Source organism: Saccopteryx bilineata, chromosome 12, assembly GCF_036850765.1.
Source record: "Saccopteryx bilineata isolate mSacBil1 chromosome 12, mSacBil1_pri_phased_curated, whole genome shotgun sequence".
NCBI classification, from domain to species: domain Eukaryota; kingdom Metazoa; phylum Chordata; class Mammalia; order Chiroptera; family Emballonuridae; genus Saccopteryx; species Saccopteryx bilineata.
This window is the reverse complement of record NC_089501.1, coordinates 10859996-10867580: the sequence shown is the minus strand read 5'-3', so window position 1 is coordinate 10867580 and position 7585 is coordinate 10859996. Positions and strand designations below refer to the sequence as shown.

Sequence of the window (7585 nt, the reverse complement as noted above, 5' to 3'; positions counted from 1 at the left end):
GAATGGGGGGAGGAGCAGGAAGCATCAACTCCCATATGTGCCTTGACCAGGCAAGCCCAAGGTTTTGAACCGGCAACCTCAGCGTTTCCAGGTTGATGCTTTATCCACTGCGCCACCACAGGTCAAGCTAATTGAAATGTTTATTAACTTGAATTTGCAGTTCTGTTTTCAAAGTAAAAAACACTTTCTAAGTTACAATACTACTTCAAACTTGAGACGTTATAGACTGCAGGCATCAAGCTTATGGTGCCTAACAAATAAAATAATGCTCATCTCCTAAAAACTGATAACAGCACTGGGACCCTATTTGTGCAGAACCAACATCCCTGTCCATGGGGCTTGTGCTCCACACATTGCTGCAGACACCACTGACTGTGTCACTTGCTGGGATCCTGGCAGCCATTACATTCGGGACCTGCTGTAGGTTCCTACTACTTAGAATATGGTCTGCACACCCACAACATTCATACCATCAGGGAGCTGAATAGAAATGCAGAATTTCAGACCCGACTGTTGACATGCAATTTAACATGTAATAGAACATTTTAATGACATGTGAATGTTAAAGTTGGACAACAATGTTTTGATCGATGCGTGGTCCCCAACCAGCATCATTAGCATCACTGGGGAAACATAAATTCTCAAGTCCCACTCAAGATCTACTGAATTTAAAATTCTGGGGCGGGGACCCAGAAATCTGTGCATTAAAAAGCCTTGCAGATGAAGCTGATAAACCCTAATATCTGAGAGCCATTGATGGTTTCCTAAACCAGGATAGTAATGGTGGGAAAGAAAATACAGAGTTGGATATATGACTTACTGGACAGATCAGTAGTATTTAGTGACTGGTGCTGAGAGATGGAGAACAAGAAAATTCAAAGTCCTGTCAAGAGGGCGCCGACTGTGGAAATGTGCGTTCTGGCAACACACCGTTCAGCCTGTGGCTGGGCTTGGCTGTTGGCAGCTGGCTGTGGCCTCCACGCAAGATGCTTCGGTAGCCAGTGGGTGCTGGTGGAGCCCAACTGAGTCACAGAGATCACTGCGATGAAGTTCAGCACCCTCCCAGCGAACAGCGCAGCCTAGAGTTGCTGACCGGCTTCGTCATCAGCCTGGAGAAACTGGAGAATGACAAGACCTTCTGAGGCATCATCATATCCTCAAACTGCCTGGGGTATTCACAGGCAGCCTGGACCTGATGGAAAACTCAGGAGGAACCCAGCGCACTATGCTGAGTCCTGGAAGGCTGTTCAAGAGATCTGGTTGCAGCTCTACCTGATGGCTGCCATCAGTGGAGCCTGCCCTGCTAGAAGCTGCCTAATCTCCCTCTCCTGTGACTACTAAGTCCTGGCTGACAGCCCCACATGTATCATTGTGCTGAATGAGACCCAGGTGGGCATTGTTGCCTCCTTCTGGTTCAAAGACACCACTGTGAATAACGCTGGGCATGTGCCTCAGAGCTTGCTCTGCCACTGGGGCTCTCTTCCCCCTACCCTTGCAGAGGCCCTCCGGGTGGGCGTGCTGGACAAGCTGCTGCCGGAGGGCCAGGTGCAGAGCCCTGCACTCTCAGAGATGGCTCAGTGGATGACCATTCCAGACCACCCTGGACAGCTGACCAAGAACATGATGCGAAAGCCCACAGCAGACCTCTTGGTGAAACAGCGCGACGTGGACAGCCAGAACTTTATCAGCTTTCCTTCCAGAGACTCCATCCAGAAGTCCCTGCAGATGTATACTTAGAAAAGCCAAACAAAAGAAAGGCTAACAGCCTTGGCCAGATGGCTCAGTGAACAAAGTGTTCTCCCAGTGCACCAAGGTTGCTGGTTCAACCTCTGGTCAGGACACATACGAAAAGCAACTAACAATTGCACAACTAAGTGGAGTGGCGAGCTGATGCTCTGGCTCTCTCTCTGCCTTCCTTCCCCTCTCTCTTTCTCTCTCTCTTTCAAATCAATGGGGGAAGAGAAAAAGGAAGGCTAACAGCTTGGCTGCCCACACAGGATTTAATCATCAGCACCTTTCTTGGGGCCCTCTGATCCCAAGGGGTTTTAAACAAGGTATTTTTCCAATTTAAAAGTCCTTTCAGCTCTTTTTTTTTTTTTTTTTTTTTTTTTGCTGATCTTCCCAGAGGCTCTGTTCCCTGTAGCCAGGGCCCGCCATCACATGAGTTCCTTTTATGCTTAGCAGGTGGGCAGGTCTGGATTTAGGAATTGTGAACTGGCAGGTGGACTCATTCTGGATCTTGGCAGTGTCACTGCTGAGTGTCTCCTTTCCCAAAGAATTATGAATAAAGTCCTCAGGTTATTCTATTTAAAAAAGGGGGGGGGAGACTCAAGGATGACAAAAAATCATTTGAAGCCATTTATTTTTTGTTGTGCACAAGATGGGAAATTTTATTAGCCAGAGTATGTCCATGAAGAATTTCTTACTATGAAACAGGAGGTAGAGTGAGAGAAGGTATGTCAGGGGGACGATGCTGGGTTTCAGTGAAAGAAGGGAGTGTGTACGGGAGAGCAGAGAACTGCCTGCCAGGAGCACCACATTCCAGGAGCTGTGGCGGAACTACCAGCACAGGCCAAAACTTGTCAGCAAGAAAGGAGGAGGGGCCCTGGCTGGTTTGTTCAGTGGTAGAGCATCGGCCTGGCATGCAGGAGTCCTGGGTTCGAGTCCCGGCCAGGGCACACAGGAGAAGCGCCCATCTGCTTCTCCACCCCTCCCCCTCTCCTTCCTCTCTGTCTCTCTCTTCCCCTCCCGCAGCCAAGGCACCATTGGAGCAAAGATGGCCCGGGCGCTGGGGATGGCTCCATGGTCTATGCCTCAGGCGCTAGAATGGCTCTGGTTGCAACAGAGCAACGCCCCAGATGGGCGGCGCATCCCCCCCTGGTGGGGTGCCGGGTGGATCCCGGTTAGCATGCGGGAGTCTGTCTGACTGCCTCCCCGTTTCCAACTTCAGAAAAATAAGGAGGGGCAGGAGGAATCGCAAGTGTGGAAGTCCCAGAGAGATGAAAAGTGAGTCAGGAAAGGGGAAGCAATGGAAATATGGAGAAAAAACAAGTGGGAGAGAAGATTATGAAGATGTTAGCTATGCATCAGCCCTCTCTCCTTACCCTACGCCTTCTGTACTTTCATCAGAGCACTTAGTAGGGAAATAAAGTTTAGTCATTATAACTTGTTTTAAATGCTCGCCTATGTTTCTTCAAATGTGCCACACAGGCCACATGGACCCCTGAACCAATTTAACTCACAAAGAGATATTTAAATGATGCGTTTCATTTAAGTGGGAAAATCAGAAAGAAAAAAGGAATAGAATGAATGATTGTATACATGTTGAATTTGAGGTCTAGGCAGAAAAATCCATCAAGGTATACAAAAAGCCATCATGGACATAAAACTGGAGCTTGAAAGAGATTGGGCCTAGAGAATAAATTTTATAGTCATTTACACAAAAGTAACCACTGGAGTTATTAAAAACAAGCCTTGGAGAACATGAGCAGACTGGAAGAAATAGAAGAGACGATGAAAGGGAGAAAAATGCAAATGAAACAATAATCTTTTAGGGTTTGAAAATCGGAAGAATAACAAGTTGTAAGCAAGCCCAACCCTGGGCCCAGACTAGCTAGGCTATTTCATATTTACTAGTTTATTTAACCCATACAACAACCCTTCAAGATGGATAATTATGCTCATTTGACAGATAATACCACCAAAATACAGAGATTTCCTGATTAGACTTCCAATGCCACATAGTGAAGTGATGAATCTAGCAGTGTTTCTCACTGGGGATTTTTGCCACAGGACATTCGGCAGTGCATGAAAATCTTTTTAGTTGTTACAGCCCAGGGTGGGGCTGGGGAGAAGGAAGTAGAAGAAATTGGAGTGGAACTGTTCCTTGAAACTAGTGGAATGCCGTTTAACATCCTACAATGCACAGGACAGAGAATAGATGTCCTTCCCACACAACAATGAATTATCTGGCCCCAAACATCAATAGCACTGAGGTTGAAAAACCATATTTATTATAGCATATAGTCTTTCAAATATGGTGCGTCATCTTTCTACATCAACAGTCTATCCAAATCTCAACCAGGTTGCTCCACTCCACTATGGCCAGTGTTAGCCTAAGGGAGTCTTGAGAAAAGTTTCTAGAATATGTGTTTTGTAGAGTGTACAGGACTGAATCAGAAACTCTGAAAGCAAGGCCCAGCTAGCTGTGTTTTTTAAAGTCTTCATAAAGTTTGAGAATCAGTAATTTTTTTTATATAGAAATCTGATGAGTTTGGTCATTTGAGCCATCACTTGTCTGTTACGAGTATACCATTTGAGAATGTGCAGGAGCTGTGGGCGGAGAGTCCTGTTACACAAAATGGCCCACTGCTGAAAGGAAAGACTCCATTGAAAAAAAAAATGATTCTTAAGATAAGATTAAAAAGTATTTGCCCTGCAGACAAGTTGCAGGTATGCCTTCCAGTCAAGGATGCCAAATGTCCAAAAACAAGGAGACCTGTATCAGCATGGCTTATGTTAACATCAAGCTTGACTGCGGTGGGGGGGGCGGTGATTGCAGGGGAGGGCTCAGGGTAAAAGGCAGGAATGAGAAGTAAATGAGGCTGTGTAAACTGGAAGCAATTTGTAGAAGTAACTAAGGAGGTGAGGAAGAGGTACATAGTTTCAAGCATTGAAATACATTAATTAGGGATGTGTTTTAAAAATATGATCCTAGCAGCTATTTGGAGGGTAGATTCAAGTGGGATAAGAAGTGAGCAAAGAGCTGGGAGAACACTTATATATCCATTTCATTAGTGGTTTCCAAAGGGGAAAGATTGTGCCATAGGAGTGAGTGGTGTAAACAGATCCATATTAGTATAGAAAGGAAATCTCAGAACTTCTATTAATATGTCTTTGTTGTATCATCATCTAAAAATAAATAAATAAATAACAAGGCTTAATAGCATAATAAATAGATTAATACAAAGAACATCACCTTGTCCGTGTGCCCGAGTGCCACATGCCTCTTATCCTGATGGAGAAGTAAAGAGACTTCCACAACGTGGAAGAGTTGGCAGAGCACTCCTCATCTTTAATACTTTAGACTTCATAGGTCAGATAACATGCACCCAGTTAAGTGGGTTTATGGTTTATATTATCTAATTTAAATTAAACTAGCCCTCAAAAAATAAACACATGCTTTTTAAAAGATTCCTGCAAGAGACATTAAATTATCAATAATACGAATAATCCAAGCACAAGGAAATGGCAAAACTCAAGCATCTCCTCCTCCTACCTAGCCCCAACTCTTCCTCAACTGCACTGTGAGCTAAAAACAATGGCCACACAAATCTGATGAGAACTTGGCCAATAGTCTGAATTATCTATAACTTCACTTGAAATATTGCTTTATATCAAGGAAGAAAAATCTTGCTCCAAGTATATGTTGTGCTTTGAGATGTCATCAAAAGTTAGTAAAACCTTTCAGCAATGAGAATGAAAACATACATAGTTACTCGTAATACAAATACATTTTCAGAAACTTCACATTGAGCAAAAGAGGCCAGACACAAGGAGGATATGCTATTTGACTGCACTTACATGAAGTTCAAAACAGGTAAAACCCATCAGCGGTGTCAGAAGTCAGGCTGGTGGTTACTCTGGGAAGTAGGGGGAGAGATGTGGTTACCAGGAGAGAGTGTTTCGTGGCCCTGGCCAGATGGCTTAGCGGTAGAGCGTCGGCCTGGCATGCAGAAGTCCTGGATTCGATTCCGGGTCAGGGCACACAGGAGAAGCGCCCATTTGCTTCTCCACCCCTCCCCTTCTCCTTCCTCTCTGTCTCTCTCTTCCCCTCCCGCAGCCAAGGCTCCATTGGAGCAAAGATGGCCCGGGCGCTGGGGATGGCTCCTTGGCCTCTGCCCCAGGCGCTGGAGTGGCTCTGGTCGCAACAGAGCGATGCCCGGGAGGGGCAGAGCATCGCCCCCTGGTGGGCAGAGTGTCGCCCTCTGGTGGGCGTGCCGGGTGGATCCCGGTCGGGCGCATGCGGGAGTCTGTCTGACTGTCTCTCCCGGTTTCTAGCTTCGAAAAAAAAAAAATTGTTTCGTTCCTCTTTATCTCATCTAAAATTTATATTTATTATGTCAAAAACAGACAAATAGTGCATGAATTTAATTTCTCAAATATAAAAAATAATATCCAGGGAGTTTTAACTCATGAGTTTAGTGATGGGAATATGCCATAAAAATAATCTTGTCAGTCCAAGCAAAGTCTGATAAGGGTCTAAACTCCATCAGAGTACTGGGGATGAGCAGACGGAAGGGAGAGGAGGGGATGGAGAGGAGAGGATGGAGAGGAGAGGATGGAGAAAAGAGGATGGAGAGGAGAGGATGGAGAGGAAAGGATGGAGAGGAGAGGATGGAGAGGAGAGGATGGAGAGGAGGGGATGACAAGAAGAAAATCTAGAAGGCTGATAACTGATAGAATTATGGAATGAGTAAAAGACAAAAAGAGTCCTAGGACTTCCGGGTTTCCCTAGGGGCTCCAAGAGGCTGGCCATGCCCTCCCTACACCTAGAGGAAAGCCAGAAAGACAGTGGATATGAAGATGCAGACATTTAGAATAGAGAAGGCACAAAATTTTCACTTCAATCCACAACAATAACCCCACGTCACACAACAATCCCTAAAAGTGATTAATTTATTCCTTTCTGAAGCCACAAAAAGAAGTGTCACTCCTAAGAGGAAAATCCTAACTAATTAGTGTTATATATCTACAGTTATGCTATAAGTATCATCTGCTTTTAAAAGAAAGTCTAAGAACTACTCTAAAATTAAGTACTGTAATTATTTTTTACATGTAAAAAAGGTATACATTATTTATATAAGGTCTATGAAAAAGGGCAGTGTAATTAATCATCAATTATCTTCTTAAAACTAGGCTTCTTTTGAAACAAAGAAGTCAAAAAATGCACTCATTTTGTTTTTCTTTTTTTTTTGTATTTTTCTGAAGCTGGAAACGGGGAGGTAGTCAGACAGACTCCCACATGCGCCCGACCAGGATCCACCTGGCACGCCCACCAGGGGTGATGCTCTGCCCATCTGGGGAGTCGCTCTGTTGCGACCAGAGCCACTCTAGTGCCTGAGGCAGAGGCCACGGAGCCATCCTCAGCGCCTGGGCCAACCTTGCTCCAATGGAGCCTCGGCTGCGGGAGGGGAAGAGAGAGACAGAGAGAAAGGAGAGGGGGAGGGGTGGAGAAGCAGATGGGTGCTTCTCCTGTGTGCCCTGGCCGAAATCAAACCTGGGACTTCTGCACACCAGGCCGACGCTCTACCACTGAGCCAACTGGCCAGGGCAATGCACTCTTTTTTAATTGTGCCTTTATAAATATGTTTTCTATTAGCATCAAAAAAATGTTATTAGGACAAAAATCATCTGCATTGCCCACAAAAGACCCCATTCTTAATAATGTGCATCAAGTGTATCGCCTCTAATAAGACTGCCCCTTCTTGGCTTTTTTTTTTTCATCTAAAAAGCTTTAATTTCTTTTTTTATATAAATTTTTATTAATTTTAATGGGATGACATCAATAAATCAGGGTACATAT

At 44.8% G+C, this 7585-nt stretch overlaps 1 pseudogene; it reads left to right on the top strand.

Moving 5' to 3' along the window:
* The first annotated feature begins 858 nt into the window (after positions 1 to 858).
* LOC136316440 (enoyl-CoA delta isomerase 1, mitochondrial pseudogene) lies at positions 859 to 1737 on the top strand (annotated as a pseudogene).
* The last annotated feature ends 5848 nt before the right edge of the window (positions 1738 to 7585 follow it).